Source organism: Odocoileus virginianus, chromosome 16 (assembly GCF_023699985.2).
Source record: "Odocoileus virginianus isolate 20LAN1187 ecotype Illinois chromosome 16, Ovbor_1.2, whole genome shotgun sequence".
In the NCBI taxonomy this organism is placed as follows: domain Eukaryota; kingdom Metazoa; phylum Chordata; class Mammalia; order Artiodactyla; family Cervidae; genus Odocoileus; species Odocoileus virginianus.
In genome coordinates this window covers 43,557,890-43,580,537 of record NC_069689.1, presented here as the reverse complement: position 1 = coordinate 43,580,537, position 22,648 = coordinate 43,557,890, and the positions used below count along the sequence as shown (strand labels likewise).

General features: G+C 42.4%; 1 pseudogene; it reads right to left on the bottom strand.

The window, feature by feature from the left end:
- Nucleotides 1-14,049: 14,049 nt before the first annotated feature.
- LOC110152619 (small ribosomal subunit protein uS3-like) lies at nucleotides 14,050-22,376 on the bottom strand (annotated as a pseudogene).
- Nucleotides 22,377-22,648: the final 272 nt, after the last annotated feature.

Here is a 22,648-nt window from a genome sequence, read left to right as displayed (position 1 = left end):
GCAGAGCAGTCCTCCTGGGTCCCCTCACCTGCTGCTCTCCGCGCGCACGCCCCTTCCTAGTAAAGTCTCTTGCTTTGTCAGCACATGTGTCTCCTCGGACAATCCATTTCAGAGTGTTAGATAAGAGCCCACTTCCACGCCCTGGAAGGGGTCCCCCTTCCTGCAACAGTTTCATCTTCAGTTGAAAGAACCCTGAGTAGGATTGGATGGTAATTAAGGGAAGACCGGCCTGTCATTTTTCCTTAAATTGGCTACACTAGCAATTTTATTTCAACAAATCAACCTCTGAATGGGGAATAAAGCTTTCAAAACAAGACAAAAAACGAACAACAGATTGCCAGTCTCCAACAAATACCCTAGCCAGGGGCTCTTTTATTGTATACACAGTTAAATTAAAAAGCCAGCTTGATGAAAGCATCTTTTCAGAATATTGACCTTAAATAAAACAAAAGCCCTTCTGGGGGAACTTGTGTTTCTCTTCCTGTGCCTTTGAAATGTAAATGTTCTACTTGATCTGCCAGCATTGCGTGTGTGTGTGTGTGTGTGTGTGTGTGTGTGTGTGTATGTGTGTGTGGGTGGGTGTTCGCGTGCATGTGCATGCATGTTTTTGTAGCTATGTTTTGAAAACTTGGTCTTTGTCATCCAAAATGTACAGGTATAGTGTACATTTGGCAGCCAATCTCTCAGGCTTTTTTTTTTGGTCATATTAGCCTTCGTTGTGCCAGCCTGTATAATGAAGGCCTTTACTTTCTTGGACTGTTTTTGGGAGGAAACTCTCTTAGGGTCTTGTTTAGGCAGCATCCAGCCCTCTCTCTTGTGGGGAAGCCTCTTGCGTCTGATTGGTTTGAGTCACTATTAATATATATCTCATTAGTGGCCAGATAATAGATGCTTTAAATTGGAGAGAGTTTTAATTGGAGAAAATTAGTAAATTTTTTTGGTAACTATGTAAAAAATCAAAAGGTGGAAAATAAAAGTGTATATTTTATGTGTGAAAGTCTCTCAGTCATATCCAACTCTTTGCAACTCTATAGACTGTAGCCCACCAGGCTTCTCTGTCCATGGAATTCTCTATAGGCCAGAATACTGGAATGGGTTGCCATTCTCTTCTCCAGGGGATCTTCCAGACCCAAGGATCGAATCCAGGTCCCTTGCATTGCAGGCAGACTCTTTACCAACTGAGCCACCAGGGAAGCTATATATATATATATATATATATATATATATATATATACACACACGCACGCGCACACACACACACACACACACACATGTATATGATGGTTAACCTAAGAACTTCCTTAGTTTAAAACAAACAGGAAAACCAGTTTGGGAAATGTTGTGTTCTCCTCTTCCCCTCAAAGTGTCTTACAGATGCTAGTAAATAATCATTAAATAATCATTAAATAATTAATGTTATATAGGTTGATTAACAGGAAAAAAAATGTAGGGAAGGTCTAGAGATTCCTTTCCAACAAGGTAGAAATTTTAAGGGGACTTATCCCCTTAAAACTTTAGATGATTATTTTAATTTTCATTTTAAAATTTATTTATTTATATTTTGCTGCACCCTGTGGCATGGGGAAATCTTCGTTCCCTGACCAGGAATCAAACCCATGCCCCTAGCACTGGGGGTGCCAGAGTCTTAACCACTGAGCTGCCAAAGAAGTCCCTAAATGGTTATTTTTAAATGGGACAAGTAAAACAGACATTTAATAGGTCAGAAGAAAATGACAGAGAGACACCTGACCAACAATTACTTGGGGCAATAGTTAGGCCAATGAAGCAAGTTTAAAGATTGACATAGGACTTGAAGTTCTCAGAAAGTCTGCTGAATAAAATATAATTCTCAACGTACAGGTTGTACTTTCTTTTTAAGTCAACATATGTATCCCCAAGTAATACACTGTTGAATGTGGGGAAACTGAATACCAGTAGAACCTCTGCTAGGAAAAGGCTCTCCAGAAAAGAGAAACTGAACAGTGTCCCCAAGTCTTAGTTTGATTTCAGCTCATCCGAGAGTTTCCCAAGGGCATTTTCTGGGAAAGTATGTGGGCAAGCTTATGATCAAGTCCTAGAAACACAGGTCTCCCCACACTCCGAGTACCTAGAATGGCTCCAATGGGCAGGGATTTTCTTCTGTCAGTCTTATGCAGAGAACGGAATGGGATACTTAGTAACTTATTTTTAGGCTTGCCACAGCTGTTGGAAGAGAATTCCTCCAGGGGCCTTTTTTACTTCTGCAAGTCTTGTCAAGAGTCATTGATCACTTTTGCCCTAGACTTATACCTATGGCTGATTCATGTTGAGGTTTGACAGAAAACAACAAAGTTCTGTAAAGCAATTATCCTTCAATAAAAAATAAATAAAATTTTACAAAAAGTTAAAAAAAAAAGACTATCTTTTAAAGGATATTTATACAGCAAACAATCTTGGGAACTGACCAGGATAATAAAGATAATGTCTCCCTCTGGGACCAAGGTCAGGCAGTTTGCTAGCCGCCCCCTTGTTAATTTTATGTGTCAAATTTGACTGCCATAGGGGCACCCAGATTAAAAATTGTTTCCAGGTGTGTCTGTGAAGGTGATTCCAGATGAGGTTAACATTTGAATCAGCGGACACCATTTAATCCACAGAGGGCTTGAATAAAACAAAGGGTAGACGAAATAGGAATTTGCCCCTTATTTTTCAGCCTCACAGCTTGAGCTGGGACATCTTCCCTCATCTTCTGCCCCTGACCTGAGTTTCACATGAAACTTTAGCAGGCTAGCAGTTTTTGACAAATCTATCTCCAAATCTTGGGAGTAAATTGAGAACACATCTGTGGGGTGAAATGAGTGTCTTCAGCCGATCCAGGCAGGAGGGCATGGAGGGGGAGCAGGAATTTAATCAGCACATGTGAAAGTGGTAGCCCCTCAGTCAAGCCCCACCCTTTGGGACCCCATGGTCAGCAGCCGCCAGATTCTCTGTCCATGGAATTCTCCAGGCAAGAACACTGGAGTAGATTGCCACTTCCTTCTCCAGAGGATCCTCTTGACCCAGGGATTGAACCCAGTCTCCTGCATTGCAGGCAGATTTCTTAGTCTCTGAGCCACCAGGGAAGCCCCAGTCAGCACATGGTCAGAGCAAATGAAGAACAGGTAAGAGCTTGGGCCACACACTGTGGTATCCTATGCTGAGGTTATGGAGGTACTGCAGTGGTGTTACTGTGGTGATGACAGTCTCTCCTGAGTCACATGCTGCATCTGGTAGTCAGCTCTCCTTCTGGCAGCTGTCTATGAAAACGCCCCTCTGGGCACCCTTTCACCAGTCTCTTCTCTGGGATGTCCTGGTTCCTGACTCCCATCTTCCTCTGTCTTGCTTTCTCCTCTCATTTTGGTGAAGCACATCCTCAGTAGTCTCCTAAGAAGCATGCAGAGACATAAGAGAGAGTTCTGAGACCATGTGTATCTGAAAAAAAAATTTTTTTTTTTTTTGCTTTTTCCTATTTGACAGTTTGACTGGGAATACAGCTTGAGGTTGAAGATAATTTTCTTCAGAACTTTGAAGGCATTGTCACCCTATTATCCTGTGTCCAGTGTTGTTAAGCAGTCCAGGGTCGTTCTGATTCATAATTCTTTGTATGTTACCTGCTTTTTATCTCTTGACCCATACAGTGCTCTGAAATTTCATGATTTTGCACCTCGGTGTGGGTCTATTTTCACACATTGTGCAAAACACCTGGTGGGCCCTTTCACTCATACAGCACTTATCTTTCAGTTCAGAGAAGTTTTCTGGAATCATTTTGTTTTTTAGTTCAACACATTTTTAATAGACTTCATTTTCAGAGCAGTTTTAAGTTCACATCAAAATTGAACAGAAAGTACAGAGATTCTCTCATACCCCTCCCCTCTGCACACAAATACTGGTGTTGGAGAAGACTCTTGAGAGTCCCTTGGACTGCAAGGAGATCCAACCAGTCCATCCTAAAGGAGATCAGTCCTGGGTGTTCATTGGAAGGACTGATGCTGAAGCTGAAACTCCAATATTTTGGCCACCTCATGCGAAGAGTTGACTCATTGGAAAAGACCCTGATGCTGGGAGGCATTAGGGGGCAGGAGGAGAAGGGGACAACAGAGGATGAGATGGCTAGATGACATCACTGACTCGATGGGCATGAGTTTGAGTAAACTCCGGGAGCTGGTGGTGGACAGGGAGGCCTGGCATGCTGCGATTCATGGGGTCGCAAAGAGTCGGACACGACTGAGCAATTGAACTGAACTGAAGAGGTGTGTAGAGGTATTTCAGTGTTTTAATTTACATTTCCCTGAGGAGGAGCCAGATGGCGGAGAAATAGGACGGGGAGACCACTTTCTCCCCTACAAATTCATCGAAAGAACATTTGAACGCTGAGCAAATTTCACAAAACAACTTCTGATCACTAGCAGAGGACATCAGGGGCCCAGAAAAGCAACCCATTGTCTTCAAAGGGAGGTAGGACAAAATATAAAAGATAAAAAGGGAGACAAAAGAGCTACGGACGGAGACCCGTCCCGGGAAGGGAGTCTTAATAGAGGAAGTTTCCAATCACCAGGAAACCCTCGCACTGGCGGGACTGGGGGAAGTTTTCAGCAATCTAACTGGGAGGAAAAATTAAATTAGGCCCACAGATTACATGCCTAAAAGCAACTCCCAGCAGAAAAGTACCCCAGATGCCCGCAACCGCCAGCAACAAGTGGGGGCGGAACGGAGAGGAGCGGGCGGCATTGCTTAGGGTAAGGACCGCACGAAGACCCTGAGAGCAATCAGAGGGAGCTTTTTTTAAACGGTGGGACAAAATTAACCGGCCGGAACACACTGCCTGCGGTTCGCAAAACAAAGGGACTGAGAAACTCCAGAGAAGAGCCGGCCCATCCCCGCTGGAGGTAGGAGGCAGGGGGAAGGGGAAAAGGGCAAACTCAGCCCCTAAGAAGCCACCCCCTCCCACAGTGCAAACAGGCCCCTGGTTCCTATCTAAAGACTTCATGAGACCCGACTGGCGGCGCGCGCTGGGGTCGCGGAGGGAAAAAGCGCGCCGTACCCGGGGAGATTGCGCCCAAGCCTCTGGCTGTCTGAGCCGCTCGCTGCAGAGGGAAAAGGCTCGCCACACCCGGGGAGAGTGCGCCCAAGCCTCTGGCTGCCTGGGCCGCTCGCCACGGAGGGAAAAGGTGCGCTGCACCCACGGAGAGTACGCCCAAGCCCCTGGCTGCCTGAACCGCTCAGGCCAGGAAAGGCACAAAATGCAGGCGCAACCGAATCCGCGCGTTTGTGAAATACCCGAAAACTGGAACCACACTCAACGCAGGGCCCGCTCCATATAGAGCAGCCGGGAGCCTGAGCAGTGTAGACGGCGAAAGCACAGACACCCATGAGCGGGGCAAACCCAGTGTGGCCGGTGAGAGCTATCCACACAGAGCGGTATCTGTCTGCAGCGCCCCGCCCTCCCCCGTAGCAGGACTGAACTGAACTAGCGAACCTAAATAAGAGATCACCTCCGCCTGCCTGTGTCAGGGCGGAAATTAGACACCGAAGAGAAGCCAAACTAAACAACGGGAACCGCTTCAGAAAGGACCAGTGCAACAGATTAAAATCCCTGAAGGTAACACCGACTACACCGGAAGGGGCCTATAGATATCTAGAAGTGTAAGCTGGAAAGAGGAGCTATCTGAAATTGAACTGAACCTACACTGACCGCAACAACTCCAGAGGAATTCCTAGATATATAAGTTTTTCTTTTTTTTAATTAAAAAAAAAATTTTTTTTTCTTTCCTTTTTTTTTATTTTTTCTCTTTTATTTTCTTTTAAAATTCCCTATTACTCCCCCATTACTCCTCAACTTTAATTTTCATATATTTTTATGATTTTTTTAATTAGGGAAAAAAATTTTTTTTTTCTTTTTTTTTCTTTCTCTTGTTTTTCTCTTCTATTTCTTTTTAAAGTCCCCTAATACTCCTCTATTATTCCTTAATTTTCATTTTCATTTCACTATAACCTTGCCAAAAAAAAAAGAGCGAGAGAGAGAGAAACCCTATTTTTAAACCAAACTTCATATACATTTCTAAATTTTTTGTGTGTTTTTTTGTTTTTAAATATTGTATTTCAAAGAGTCTAACCTCTACACTAGATTTTTAATCTTTGTTTTTCAGTATGTGATATAAATTTTTGACATTTAAGAATCCAATATTCAGTTCCCATTTCTATTCAGGAGTGCGGTGATTACTCTCCCACTTTTGACTCTCTGTTTTCTACCTCAGAACACCTCTATTTCCTCCTTTCCCCTTCTCTTCCCAATCCAATTCTGTGAATCTTTGTGGGTGTCTGGGCTACAGAGAACACTTTGGGAACAGATAACTGCGTAGATCTGTCTCTCTCCTCTTGAGTCCCCTTTTTCTCCTCCTGCTCACCTCTATCTCCTTCCTCCCTCTCCTATTCTTCATGTAACTCTGTGAATCTCTCTGGTTGTCTCTCACAGTGGAGAATCTTTTCACCATTAACCTAGAAGTTTTATTATCAGTGCTGTATAGTTGGAGAAGTCTTGAGACTATTGGAAGAATAAAACTGAAATCCAGAGGCAGGAGACTTAAGCCCAAAACCTGAGAAAACCAGAAAACTCCTGACTACAAGGAACATTAAGGAATAAGAGACCATCCAAAAGCCTCCATACCTACACTAAAACCAACCGCCACCCAAGAGCCAATAAGCTCTAGTACAAGACATACCACACAAATTCTTTAGCAATGCAGGAACATAGACCTGAGCGTCAACATACAGGCTGTCCAAAGTCACACCTAACACAAAGACCCATCGCAAAACTCATTACTGGACACTCCACTGCACTCCAGAGAGAAGAAATCCAATTCCATGCACCAGAACGCTGACACAAGCTTCCCTAACCAGGAAACCTTGACAAACCAATCGTCCAACCCCACCCACTGGGTGAAACCTCTACAATAAAAAGGAACCACAGACCACAAGAATACAGAAAGCCCACTCCAGACACAGCAATCTAAAGAAGATGAAAAGGCAGAGAAATACCCAACAGGTAAAGGAACATGAAAAAAGCCCACCAAGTCAAACAAAAGAGGAAGAAATAGGGAACCTACCTGAAAAAGAATTTAGAATAATGATAATAAAAATGATCCAAAATCTTGAAAACAAAATGGAGTTACAAATAAATAGCCTGGAGATAAAGATTGAGAAGATGCAAGAAAGGTTTAACAAGGACCTAGAAGAAATTAAAAAAAGTCAATTAAAAATGAATAATGCAATAAATGAGATCAAAAACACTCTGGAGGGAACCATGAGTAGAATAACAGAGACAGAAGATAGGATAAGTGAGTTAGAAGATAAAATGGTGGAAATAAATGAAGCAGAGAGGAAAAAAGAAAACAGAATCAAAAGAAATGAGGACAACCTCAGGGACCTCTGGGACAATGTGAAATGCAGCAACATTCGAATCATAGGAGTCCCAGAAGAAGAAGACAAAAAGAAAGGCCATGAGAAGTTACTCGAGGAGATAATAGCTGAAAACTTCCCTAAAATGGGGAAGGAAATAGCCACCCAAGTCCAAGAAACCCAGAGAGTCCCAAACAGGATAAACCCAAGGCAAAACACCCCAAGACACATATTAATCAAATTAACAAAGATCAAACACAAAGAACAACTATTAAAAGCAGCAAGGGAGAAACAACAAATAACACACAAAGGGATTCCCATAAGGATAACAGCTGATCTATCAATAGAAACCCTTCAGGCCAGAAGGGAATGGCAGGACATACTTAAAGTAATGAAAGAGAATAACCTGCAACCTAGATTACTCTACCCAGCAAGGATCTCATTCAGATATGAAGGAGAACTCAAAAGCTTTACAGACAAGCTAAAGCTGAGAGTATTCAGCATCACCAAACCAGCTCTTCAACAAATACTAAAGGATCTTCTCTAGACAGGAAACACAGAAAGGTGGTATAAACGTGAACCCCAAACAACAAAATAAATAGCAACGGGACCATACCTATCAATAATTACCTTAAATGTAAATGGGTTGAATGCCCCAACCAAAAGACAAAGGCTGGCTGAATGGATACAAAAGCAAGACCCCTATATATGCTGTCTACAAGAGACCCACCTCAAAACAAGGGACACATACAGACTAAAAGTGAAGGGCTGGAAAAAAATATTCCATGCAAATGGAGACCAAAAGAAAGCAGGAGTCACAATACTCATATCAGATAAAATAGACTTTCAAATAAAGGCTGTGAAAAGAGACAAAGATGGACACTACATATTGATCAAAGGATCAATCCAAGAAGAAGATATAACAATTATAAATATATATGCACCCAACATAGGAGCACCACAATATGTAAGGCAAACATGAACGAGTATGAAAGAGGAAATTAATAGTAACACAATAATAGTAGGAGACTTTAATACCCCACTCACAACTATGGATAGATCAACTAAACAGAAAATGAACAAGGAAACACAAACTTTAAAGGACACAATGGACCAGCTAGACCTTATTGACATCTATAGGACGTTTCACCCCAAAACAATCAACTTCACCTTTTTCTCAAGTGCACACGGAACCTCCTCCAGAATAGATCACATCCTGGGCCATAAATCTGGTCTTGACAAATTCAAGAAAATTGAAATCATTCCAGTAATCTTTTCTGACCACAGTGCAGTAAGATTAGATCTCAATTACAGGAAAAAAATTGTTAAAAATTCAAACATATGGAGGCTAACAACACGCTTCTGAATAACCAACAAATCATAGAAGAAATCAAAAAAGAAATCAAAATATGCATAGAAATGAATGAAAATGAAAACACAACAACCCAAAACCTATGGGACACTGTAAAAGTAGTGCTAAGGGGAAGATTCATAGCATTACAGGCCTACCTCAAGAAACAAGAAAAAAGTCAAATAACTAACCTAACTCTACACCTAAAGCAACTAGAGAAGGAAGAAATGAAGAACCCCAGGGTTAGTAGAAGGAAAGAAATCTTAAAAATTAGGGCAGAAATAAATGCAAAAGAAACTAAAGAGACCATAGCAAAAATCAACAAAGCTAAAAGCTGGTTTTTTGAAAAAATAAACAAAATTGACAAACCATTAGCAAGACTCATTAAGAAACAAAGGGAGAAGAACCAAATTAACAAAATTAGAAACGAAAATGGAGAGATCACAACAGACAACACTGAAATACAAAGGATCATAAGAGACTACTACCAGCAGCTCTATGCCAATAAAATGGACAACTTGGAAGAAATGGACAAGTTCTTAGAGAAGTATAACTTTCCAAAACTGAACCAGGAAGAAATAGAAGATCTTAACAAACCCATCACAAGCAAGGAAATTAAAACTGTAATCAGAAATCTTCCAGCAAACAAAAGCCCAGTTCCAGATGGCTTCACAGCTGAATTCTACCAAAAATTTAGAGAAGAGCTAACACCTATCTTACTCAAACTCTTCCAGAAAATTGAAGAAGAATGTAAACTTCCAAACTCATTCTATGAGGCCACCATCACCCTAATTCCAAAACCAGACAAAGATGCCACAAAAAAGAATTACAGGCAAATATCACTGATGAACATAGATGCAAAAATCCTTAACAAAATTCTAGCAAACAGAATCCAACAGCATATTAAAAAAATCATACACCATGACCAAGTGGGCTTTATCCCAGGAATGCAAGGATTCCTTAATATCTGAAAATCAATCAATGTAATACACCACATCAACAAATTGAAATAAAAACCATATGATTATCTCAATAGATGCAGAAAAAGCCTTTGACAAAATTCAACATCCATTTATGATTAAAACTCTCCAGAAAGCAGGAATAGAAGGAACATACCTCAACATAATAAAAGCTATATATGACAAACCCACAGCAAGCATCACCCTCAATGGTGAAAAACTGAAAGCATTTCCCCTGAAATCAGGAACAAGACAAGGGTGCCCACTCTCACCACTACTATTCAACATAGTTTTGGAAGTGTTGGCCACAGCAATCAGGGCAGAAAAGAAGTAAAAGGAATCCAGATAGGAAAAGAAGAAGTGAAACTCTCTCTGTTTGCAGATGACATGATCCTCTACATAGAAAACCCTAAAGACTCAACCAGAAAATTACTAGAGCTAATCAACGAATACAGTAAAGTTGCAGGATATAAAATTAACACACAGAAATTTCTTGCATTCCTATACACTAACAATGAGAAAACAGAAAGAGAAATTAAGGAAACGATACCATTCACCATTGCAACAAAAAGAATAAAATACTTAGGAGTATATCTACCTAAAGAAACAAAAGACTTATAGATAGAAAATTATAAAACACTGATGAAAGAAATCAAAGAGGACACAAACAGATGGAGAAATATACCGTGTTCATGGATTGGAAGAATCAATATTGTCAAAATGGCTATACTACCCAAAGCAATCTATAGATTTAATGCAATCCCTATCAAACTACCAATGGTATTTTTCACAGAACTAGAACAAATAATTTCACAATTTGTATGGAAATACAAAAAACCTCGAATAGCCAAAGTAACCTTGAGAAAGAAGAATGGAACTGGAGGAATCAACCTGCCTGACTTCAGACTCTACTACAAAGCCACAGTCATCAAGACAGTATGGTACTGGCACAAAGACAGAAATATAGATCAATGGAACAGAATAGAAAGCCCAGAGATAAATCCACGAACCTATGGTCACCTTATCTTCGACAAAGGAGGCAAGGATATACAATGGAAAAAAGACAACCTCTTTAACTAGTGGTGCTGGGAAAACTGGTCAACCACCTGTAAAAGAATGAAACTAGAACACTTTCTAACACCATACACAAAAATAAACTCAAAATGGATTAAAGATCTAAATGTAAGACCAGAAACTATAAAACTCCTAGAGGAGAACATAGGCAAAACACTCTCCGACATAAATCACAGCACGATCCTCTATGACCCACATCCCAGAATTTTAGAAACAAAAGCAAAAATAAACAAATGGGACCTAATGAAACTTAAAAGCTTTTGCACAACAAAGGAAACTATAAGCAAGGTGAAAAGACAGCCCTCAGATTGGGAGAAAATAATAGCAAACGAAGCAACAGACAAAGGATTAATCTCAAAATATACAAGCAACTCCTCCAGCTTAACTCCAGAAAAATAAATGACCCAATCAAAAAATGGGCCAAAGAACTAAACAGACATTTCTCCAAGGAAGACATATGGATGGCAAAAAAACACATGAAAAGATGCTCAACATCACTCATTATCAGAGAAATGCAAATCAAAACCACAATGAGGTACCATTACACACCAGTCAGGATGGCTGCTATCCAAAAGTCTACAACCAATAAATGCTGAAGAGCGCGTGAAGAAAAGGGAGCCCTCTTACACTGTTGGTGGGAATGCAAACTATTACAGCCGCTATGGAGAACAGTGTGGAGATTTCTTAAAAAACTGGAAATAGAACTGCCATATGACCCAGCAATCTCACTTCTGGGCATACACACCGAGGAAACCAGATCTGAAAGAGACACATGTACCCCAATGTTCATCGCAGCACTGTTTATAATAGCCAAGACATGGAAGCAACCTAGATGCCCATCAGCAGACGAATGGATGAGGAAGCTGTGGTACATTTACACCATGGAATATTACTCAGCCATTAAAAAGAATTCATTTGAATCAGTTCTAATGAGATGGATGAAACTGGAGCCCATTATACAGAGCGAAGTAAGCCAGAAAGATAAAGACCATTACAGTATACTAGCACATATATATGGAATTTAGAAAGATGGTAACAATAACCCTATATGCAAAAAAAGAAAAAGAGACTCAGATGTATAGAACAGACTTGTGGACTCTGTGGGAGAAGGCGAGGGTGGGATATTTCAAGAGAACAGCATCAAAACATGTATATCTAGGGTGAAACAGATCACCAGCCCAGGTTGGATGCATGAGACAAGTGCTCGGGCCTGGTGCACTGGGAAGACCCAGAGGGATGGGGTGGAGAGGGAGGTGGGAGGGGGGACCAGGATGGGGAATACATGTAAATCCATGGCTAATTCGTTTCAATGTATGACAAAAGCCACTGCAATGATGTAAAGTAATTAGCCTCCAACTAATAAAAATAAATGGAAAAAAAATGACAGTTTTTAAATACAACAATAAAGTTGATTGTAACTACTACTTATCTTGTTATAATTGATTCAAATATTGTGCCCAGTGATGAAACCAATCTCATACTACCATGTGGTTTATTTTTAGAATAATGGAAGATACTCAACAGAGGAAAAAAGGGATCAGAACAAAGGTGTACATAGGTTGATGCATCCAAATATTTCTGAAAAATCTGCATCTAGACCAAATTCTTCCTAACTGAACTGTGCAGTGGGACTATGACCCTTTAAAGGGAAAGCTGCAAGGGAAGTTTTTACAGAGTGAAGTTTGGAAATTGTCCAGATTTCCCCTTAAGTCCCCAGTAGCAGGATTTTCTTCAGATAGAACTCACCTATGTTGAGAAAATAAACTTGAAATTTTATTTATCTTCAAATAAAAATATATGGTGATAGGAATGACTTTGTTGACATTAGTACAAGCTTCACAGGGTGAAACAGGAAAGTTCCTAGGCCAAGTCCTGTCATTTCTGAGCCCAGTTCTGCTCGTGGAACTGGGTCGCTGTATTCATTTATTTCTGACTGGCTGAGTCTTTGTTGCTGCCTGGGTTTTTCTGTAGTTGCAGCAAGTGGGGGCTGCTCTCCAGCTGTGGTGCAAGCGCTTCTCACTGCAGTGGTCTCTCTTCCTGTCGAGCCTGGACTCTGGGGCACTCGGGTGTCAGCAGATGTAGCCCACAGGCTCACATCTGCAGCTCCTGGCTGCAGAGGACAGGCTCCAAAGCTGTGGTGATGGGGCTTAGTTGCTTTGCGTGGCCGCATGTGGAATCTTCCAGGATCAGGGATCCAACCCCTTGTCTCCTGCATTGGCAGGCAGATTCTTTGCCACTGAGCCACCAGGTTTCTGAAGAACAGGTGTTTTAAATCTTAACATAGTCCAATTTTAAAAATGTCACCTTTAGTAGCGCTTTTCATATCCTCTTAAGAAATACTTGGCTATTACCAAATAATGATGACATAGCCTATGTTTTCTTCTTAAAATCTAGAAAATATTCTGAAAAGCTAGAAAGCGCTCTGAAATCTAGAAATCTTTCTAAAAATCCATTTTTCCTTCTTATCTTTAACATTTAGATTCATCGTCAATAGAATTAATTTTGCACATAGTGAAAGAATGGGCAAAGATACATTTTCCATATATATCCCCAATTGAACCAGTACTATTTACCAAAAGTAACTGTACCAGTTATCAGTTCAGGCCTCTCAGCCCCCGTGCACCTTGCAGTGCTCTCTGCAACCACGGACAGAGCTTCTTAGGCAGCTCTCTGTTAAAGGGGCACCATGGTAACCTTCAGTTTCCTCATAGCTCAGTCGGTAAAGAATCCACCTGCAATGAAGGACACCTGGGTTCGATTCCTGGGTCGGGAAGATCCCCTGGAGAAGAAAATGGCAACCCACTCCAGTATTCTCGCCTGGAGACTCCCATGGACAGAGGAGCCCGGCAGGCTACAGTCTATGGGGTCGCAAGAGTCCACACAACCGAGCGACTAAAGAGAGCGCGCGCGCGCGAGAGTAACCTTTCTCAGCAGAGAGACAGCTGGAGGGAGACCGCCAGGGGAAGGGGCTGTCCTGCTGCTTCCAGGGGCTGCGCACCAAGTCAGCACTGGGAGGGGGGCACCCAGAGATGCTCACCTAAGCCACACGCCCATCACGCGCTTCCGTCGGCAACCTGGCAACCCCAGCCGGGCCTGCTCCCCGAGGCTCTCTTGGAGACGGCGCAGTCCTGGCCTCCCATGTGCGTCAGCACCTCCGCTCCTCCCGCACGCTTCCCGCCCAGCTCCCAGCTGTGCCTCGTCTGCCCCGCAGGGTTGCTTCTGCTGGCTCAGCAACCGAGGTCCAGCTCTGCTCTAGGCGAGGCCGGAAACTTCCCCGCCAGGGGTGGGAGGTAGGTTGGGACCTGGAACCCTCTCCTGGAGCACTTGCGCTTGCACACAGATGTCGCCTCCGGCAGTGGAATACCAAGAAGCTATAAGGGGCTCAAAATAACTGTATGCGGGTGCGAATGCGGCAATTATGAGCAATAAGATTCCAAAAGGCCACAAATCAACTGCCCCTTCTTAGTGAGGGTGTGAGAAGACCACCTAAGCCACTCCTCTGGCTAGACCCACCAATGTCCCCACCCTCAGCCCATTTAAAGAACCAACCCACTCTCCTCCAAGACCCAGTTAGGCAGCTGTTAACATGTTCTCACAGTGAAGTCTTACCTGAATTGCTCATCGGACCTCTTCATTTCTACTGATTAGAGTCCAAGGACCATGGTTGATAACACTTTCAAGTTTATTCCCCTTGGGCACTCTTCCTCAGTCCTAGGGTTCCGTTGTAATTTATATTTTCCCTTTTATCATGGCTTAATAGTATAGCTTTATATTAAACGTCCCTTGTTTAAATCACGTGTGGTTTCTGTTCCTGATTGGACACTAGCTGATACACTAGCATCATGTCCTATTGCAGTGTGGCATAGGTCCCTAGATCTGTGGGCTGTTGTGTTTCATTTGCCTTTGTCTGTCCTTCAGCCCCTGCTTTATCATTCATTTTATCATATTTTTAGGGCTTCCTGGCTGGTCCATTGGTTGAGAGTTCGCCTGCCAGTGCAGGGGACACGGATTCAATCCCTGGTCCAGGATTGGATCTTTTTATAGCCCGGGCGCTGCAACAAAAAAAGTCCCCACGATGAGAAGCCCACTTAGCATGATCAGAGAGGGTCCGCACGCAGCCACAACGGCCCCGTGCAGCCAAAATAAACAAACCAGTTTAAAAATATGTTCAAGTTCTTGTTTGTAATTTTTTAACCTGGGTTATTTATAATTATAGTCTTTAATTTCTAGGCAGCTGGACACTTTCTAATATACTATAGTTACTGTTTTCTATGAACAAGAGCATAGTCTGTCCTGTCACAAAGAAATATACTGTGGCTTTCTTTCTGGCCCAGCATATAGTCGATTGTGTTTTGTGTACTTGACAAGAATGTTAACACTTTACCAGATGTTCTCTCTGTGTTAATTAGATCGTTTGTTGATTGTCTTATTCAGATCATCTGTACCTGAATCTTTTTAAAAATATTTTGTCGTCTGTTGCTTCTGTTATTAAAAGAGGTGAATTTTAGTCTTCCACTATGGTGAATTTGCATTTTAGTTTTGGAAAATTTTTCTGTGGCAAATTATTTTCCATGCTTCTAGTTCAAAGTTTCTGTGTGCTTATATTTAAAGTGTATCCCTTGTGAGCAGCTTAAGGATCAGTCTGAATCTGGCTCACCTCAGGTCCTAGAATGTAAACATGGAAACTGCTTCTGGCCTTTCCTCTGAGAGCTTGGTGGGTCTTTGTCTCAACACTAAGGTACGGCAGGAGTGTCCTCTCCATTTTTTCACTGATTGTTAGCTTAGCATTTTCTTCCGTGCAGTTTAAATATTTGACCAGTTCTTACCGGCTCTTTCTTCTTGTTGGGCTCTGCTGTCGTCATAGGATGTGAGAGCTCCCCTTTCTGGTCTCCTATCCTATTTAATTGAGGTTTCTGTTTATTAATTTTTTTTAACAGAACATAGGAAAGGAGGGAGAATTCAGCAAACCATAAACAAAGTGCAAAGGCAACCAACATATCTGCAAATGAAAGTGACCAATAAGGGATTAAATTCCAAAATATACATCAGCTCATGCAGCTCAATAATGAAAACAAACAACCCAATCAAAAAATGGGCAGAAAATCTAAATAGACATTTTTCCAAAGACAGCAACAAAGCACATGAAAAGATGCTCAATATCACTTATTAGGAGAGAAATGCAAATCAAAACACCAATGAGGTATCAGCTCACATTGGTCAGAGAGCGTACATGCCTGCTAAGTTGCTTCAGTGTCTGACTCTGTGACCCCATGGACTGTAGCCCACCAGGCTCCTCTGTCCATGGGATTCTCCAGGCAAGAATGCTGGAGTGGGTTGCCAGGCCCTCCCTCCTCCAGGGGATCTTCCCGACTCAGGGATGGAACGCACGTCTGTGAAGTCCCCTGCATTGGCAGGCAGGTTCTTTACCACTAGCACCACCAGAGTGGCCACCATCAAAATATCTTCAACCAATATTTGCTAGAGAGGGTGTGGAGAAAAGGGAACCCTCCTAAACTGCTAGTGAGAATGTAAATTGGTACAGCCACAATAGAGAACTTTATAGAGCTTCCTTTAAAAAACTAAAAACAGGAGTACCATATGACCTCACAATCCCATTACCAGGGATAAATCTAAAGAAAATCATAATTCATAAAGATACATGCACCCAAATGTTCACTGAAGCACTATTTACAGTAGACAGGAGATAGAAGCAGCCTAAATGTCCATCAACAGAGAAACAGATAAAGATGTGGTATATATATGCAATGGAATATTACTCAGGCATAAAAAGAACAAAATAATGCCATTTGCAGCAACATGGATGAACCTAGAGACTGTCATACTGAGTGAAGTAAGTCAGAAGAGAAAGAAAAATGTCATATGCTGTGCTTGTATGTGGAATCTAAAAAAATGCACAAAGTAGCTTATTTCCAGAACAGAAATAGAGTCATGATGTAGAAAACAATTTTATGGTTCTCAGGGAGGGGAATGGGGGAGAAGGATAAAATGGGGCATTGGGATTGACATATACACACTACTATATATAAAATATTGTGGGTTGGCCAAAAAGTTCATTCAGGTTTGTAATATCGTACAAAACCTGAACAAACATTTTGGCCAACCCAGTAAAGTGAAAGTGAAAGTTGTTCAGTCATGTCCAGCTCTTTGAGACACCATGGACTATAGCCTGCCAGGCTCCTCTGTCCATGGAATTATCCAGGACAGAATATTGGAGTGTGTAGCCATTCCCTTCTCCAGGGGATCTTCCCAGTCCAGGGATGGAACCCAGGTCTCCTGCATTGCAGGAAAATTCTTTACCATCTGACCAACCAGGGAAGCCCAAATAGCTAACTACTATATAACATAGGAAACCCTACTCAATACTCTGTAATGACCTATATGGGAAAAACATCTCAAAGAGTGGATATATAAAACTGATTCACTTTGCTCTACAACAGAAACTAAAATCAACTATACCCCAATACAAATTTTTTTAAAAACTGAAAATAAGATTACAGAGAATTTATAACAAATATAAATATCAATAAAATAAATGGAATTAACATATTAAACAAAAGTCTTCTGGAAAAGATGGAGTAAATGCAATTTTCCCTGTTCTTCCCACTAAGCACAGTTATAACCTCTGGATATTATACATCAAATAAGCGCAAGAAGATGCAGAGAGGTAAAGAAAAGCAGTCAGGCTGGCTGGGACTACAGGACCAAAGAACAACACAGAGGCAGGCTCATCGGGTTTTCTTTCACCTCCTGTGTCCAACAGTGGGAGCTGGAGAAGCCGGCAATCCAGAAATAACAATGACACAGACAGCCCTCCAAAAAGCCCGCTCTCTCTGTCTAGAACATGAGGGAAGGGGCAGTCTAGCAAGACAGAACACTTCTAGGTGACAACTCCCCTACTCCGGTCAAGCTCCGTGGAAAAAACAAGGGCCTCACCCTACTCCTGTCACCAAAATATGAGAGGGGCCTAGACGCTCACACGTTGTGACAAGACACACACCCCTCCAGGGGGCTGGTGGTGTCAGAGACTGTTATGGCCTCCCAACAACAGTGAGTCCTTATCCCGCTCTGCAGTGTCAGTGGGAGTATGGAAGCACCAGGGTGGTGTTTGCGTCAGCGAACATCTAGTGGGGACCCTGAGCTCTTACAGTAATGGGGCACCTTCTGTCCCTGGATGTCAGCATAGGCAAAGTAGGGTCGCTGGACTTCCACCTCCAGTGGGCAGTAAGCAGGCACTGATAAGACAGAAGACTGGAATAAAAGCTAGTGTCTCATAACACAATACTCACAGTGTTCAGGATTCAATTGAAAAGCATTGTCAGAAAATCTCAACTTGAATGAGAAAATACAATCAACAAACACCAATTTTGAGAAGATGCAGAAGCTAGAATTATGTGACAAGGAAATTTAAGAAACTAATTTGGAAGAAGATTTACAGTAGGTAGGGAAAAACATATAGTAGGTCCTGTGTACTCTGTACCCCTAATCCCACAAAGGTAGCATTTTGCGTGACTATAATATTAAATCCATGATACTGACATTAGTACAACCCACAGAGTTTATTAAGGTGTTGCCAGTTGTATAAACTATCATGTGCATGTATGTGTGTGTGTGTGTGTTCTATGAAATTTGTCACATAGGAGCTTTGTGCATCTAGCATCTTGAGATCCAGACCTGCTCTGTCACCACAAGGCTCCCTTGGGCTACCCTTTTGGAGCCAACCCTCCCTCAAATCCTAACTCCTAGAAACCACTCATCTGTTTCTCAGGTCTATGATTACATTAGTTTAAGAGACCTGGGCTCTATCCCCTGGGTTGGGAAGATCCCCTGGAGAAGGGAAAGGCTACCCACTCCAGTATTCTGGCCGGGAGAATTCCATGGACTGTATAATCCATAGGGTCGCAAAGAGTTGGGTATGACTGAGCAAATTTCACTTTCAAGAATATTATAGAAATGGAATCATTCAGTATGTAACTTAGAGATCGGTTTTTCTCACTCAGCATAATTTCCTTAAGATCTATCCTGGTTGTTGTGTATAATTTATTTCTTTTTATTACTGAATAGAATTCCATGATACAGATGTACAAATTTGTTTAACCATTCATCCATTGAAGAACAACTGAATTGTTTCCGGTTGGAGTTATTATTTTTTTTCTTTTAAAAATTTTTTATTAAACATCTTTATACAGCAGCATCCAAACTCCAGATCCAGTGGCCAAGGAGACCTATCTTGCTGTGGGTACCAGCTGGGGCATGCAGGCGGCTCAGGCTTCCCACCCTTTGGTTTAGAGATGAGGGTGGTGGGCAGTATTTCGTCTTTGGCTTCCACAATGCTCACGTCATCAGGCAGAGGCTTCTTAGGGCAAGACTTAGTGGTAAGAATTTACCACTTCGGTCCCAAGGCAGCATGATCTTTACCTTGACACCCAGCACACCCTGTCTGAGCAGCACATGGTGCATGGCAGGCTCAACACAGTAGTTAACAGGTCCCCGCTGTGAATCATGAGGCCATCCACGTGGATTTAGCCATTCCTGGATTTAGGCCTCTGTCCTCAGAGTTTCCCAGACACTGCTGCCTCACAGCCTTTGGCCCCTCTCAACGAGGAACTGCAGCACACCATAGCAGGCCTTCCACACAGGAAGGCGGAGAACCGACCAGTCTATAACACAGAGACTCTGCCTGGGCAATGGCACAGAGACCTCCCATGGCTACCTTTTCAAAACAAAGCTCTACACCGCCATCAGGGAAGCCATGTCTCTTCTGAAACACAGCAGTCAACTCCCGGAATCCACCAGCCCTTCTCACCAAGAACATTCTGTGTCCTGGTGGCCAAGATAATGATTTCTGTCCTGGTTGGTGTAACTTGGACCTCACCTCCAGAGTACCCACCTTCAGCCAGCTCCTCAGTGAAAAACTCATTCAGTTCAGCTTTGAAGATGCCATCAGCGATGAACCTCCTCTTCTTGGCCCCAGCTGGAGTTCAGTTCAGTTCAGTTCAGTCGCTCAGTTGTGTCCAACTCTTTACGATCCCATGAACTGCATCACGCCAGGCCTCCCTGTCCATCACCAACTCCTGGAGTCCACCCAAACCTATGTCCATCGAGTCGGTGATGCCATCCAACCATCTCATCCTCTGTCATCCCCTTCTCCTCCTGCCCTCAATCTTTCCCAGCATCAGGGTCTTTTCCAATGAGTCGGCTCTTTATATCAGGTGGCCAAAGTATTGGAGTTTCAGCTTCAACATCAGTCCTTCCAATGGACACCCAGGACTTATCTCCTTCAGGATGGACTGGTTGGATCTCCTTGCAGTCCAAGGGACTCTCAAGAGTCTTCTCCAACACCACAGTTCAAAAGCATCAATTTTTTGGCTCAGCTTTCCTCACAGTCCAACTCTCACATCCATACATGACCACTGGAAAAACCATAGCCTTGACTAGACGGACCTTTGTTGGCAAAGTAATGTCTCTGCTTTTTAACATGCTGTCTAGGTTAGTCATAACTTTCCTTCTAAGGAGCAAGCATCTTTAAATTTCATGGCTGCAATCACCATCTGCAGTGATTTTGGAGCCCAGAAAAATAAAGTCAGCCACTGTTTCCCCATCTATTTGCCATGAGGTGATGGGACAGGATGCCATGATCTTAGTTTTCTGAATGTTGAGCTTTAAGCCAACTTTTTCACTTTCCTCTTTCACTTTCATCAAGACGCTCTTTAGTTCTTCCTCACTTTCTGCCATAAGGGTGGTGTCATCTGCATATCTGAGGTTATTGATATTTCTCCTGGCAATCTTGTTTCCAGCTTGTGCTTCCTCCAGCCCAATGTTAAATCAAATCCCTTATGACTATACAGTGGAAGTGAGAAACAGATTTAAGGGACTAGATCTGATACACAGAGTGCCTGATGAACTATGGATGGAGGTTCGTGACATTGTACAGGAGACAGGAATTAAGACCATCCCCAAGGGAAAAAAAAACGTAAAAGCAAAATGGCTGTCTGAGGAGGCCTTACAAATTGCTGTGAAAAGAAGGGAAGCGAAGAGCAAAGGAGAAAAGGAAAGATATACCCATTTGAATGCAGAGTTCCAAAGAATAGCCAGGAGAGATAAGAAAGCCTTCCTCAGCAATCAATGCAAAGAAATAGAGGAAAACAATAGAATGGGAAAGACTAGAGACCTCTTCAAGAAAATTAGAGATAGCAAGGGAACATTTCATGCAAAAATGGGCTCAATAAAGGACAGAAATCGTAGGGACCTAAACAGAAGCAGAAGATATTAAGAAGAAGTGACAAGAATACACAGAAGAACTGTACAAAAAAGATCTTCATGACCCAGACAATCACAATGGTGTGATTACTCAACTAGAGCCAGACATTCTGGGATGTGAGGTCAAGGGGGCCTTAGGAAGCATCACTACGAACAAAGCTAGTGGAGGTGATGGAATTCCAGTTGGACTTATTATTGATAGATCTACTGTGCACACGTAGATAGCCCAGAGCTAATGATTACACAATAAAACAACTCATCTTACTCAGGGGTATGTTTTTCCTTAAACTCTGTACTAACAGTTATATAACAACATGTATCTTGCTGGAGGACACATTTCTCTTTCTTTTTTTTTTTTTTCACATTTCTCTTTCTTAAGAACCTTCTGACTAATCCTGTTATCTTAAGATTTATGCTGTGGGAGTGGGTTTGTAAGACCTTTCTATTGTTAGTACCAACTGAAAAGTATATAAAAGGCCTTGATGAGACTGGCAGGTGGGGCGCTCTCTGTGTCAGATGCTTTCTCTCTCCCTTTTTCACTGTAATGAAACTTTTGCCACATGAAGCTATAAGTGCCTGAAGCCTCATCTCTGGTTCCAAAGCTAATATCTCTTCTTCAGAGGTCATGAATCCAACACTGCTCACGGTAAGCTATCAGTAATGGCTCCCCACTCCAGTATTCTTGGCTGGATAATTCCAAGGACAGAAGAGCTCGGTGGGCTATAGTCTATGAGGTCACAAACACTCAGATATGACTGAGCGACTGAGCGTGCACACACACAGACATCCCTCTACCAATACCACTCTGTCCTGATGACTGTAATGCTATATAGTAAGCTTTAGTATCAGGCAAAGGTTTTCCTCCCACTTTATTCTTTTCAAAGTTGTTTTACCTACTCTACCACCATACCCTCCAATCTAGATTTTACAAAAAGCTTCTTGATGTCCACAAAAAACAAACAAATTCAGTGGTGGTTTGACAGAAACTTTATTAAAACTAGACATCAATTTGCAGAGAATCAACATCTTTACTAAGTTGAGTCTTCCAATCCATGAACATACGACTTATCTCTTATTTTTCAAGTCTTTTTCTATTTCTTTCCTTGGAATTTTGCAAATTTCAGTATACAGACCCTGAATATGTTACACTTCGGCGGCAGCAGCCGAGAGGAACTACTCCAACCCGGAGGAGAGGGGCCCCACCCGAGAGGAGCTACTGCACCTCCTAGGAGCGGCTGCTGCGCGGGTGCGGGAAGGCCGAGAGGAGCTACTCCACATTCAAGGTCAGGAGGGGCGGCCATGAGAAGATACCCCTGGTCCAAGGTAAGGAGCAGCAGCTGCGCTTTGCTGGAGTAGCCATAAAGAAATACCCCACGTCCAAGGTAAGAAAAACCCAAGTAAGATGGTGGGTGTTGTGAGAGGGCATAAGAGGGCAGACACACTAAAACCATAATCACAGAAAACTAGCCAACTTGATCACAGGACCACAGTCTTGTGTAACTCAATGAAACTAAACCATGCCATGTGGGGCCACCCAAGACGGTCAGGTCATGGTGGAGAAGTCTGACAGAAT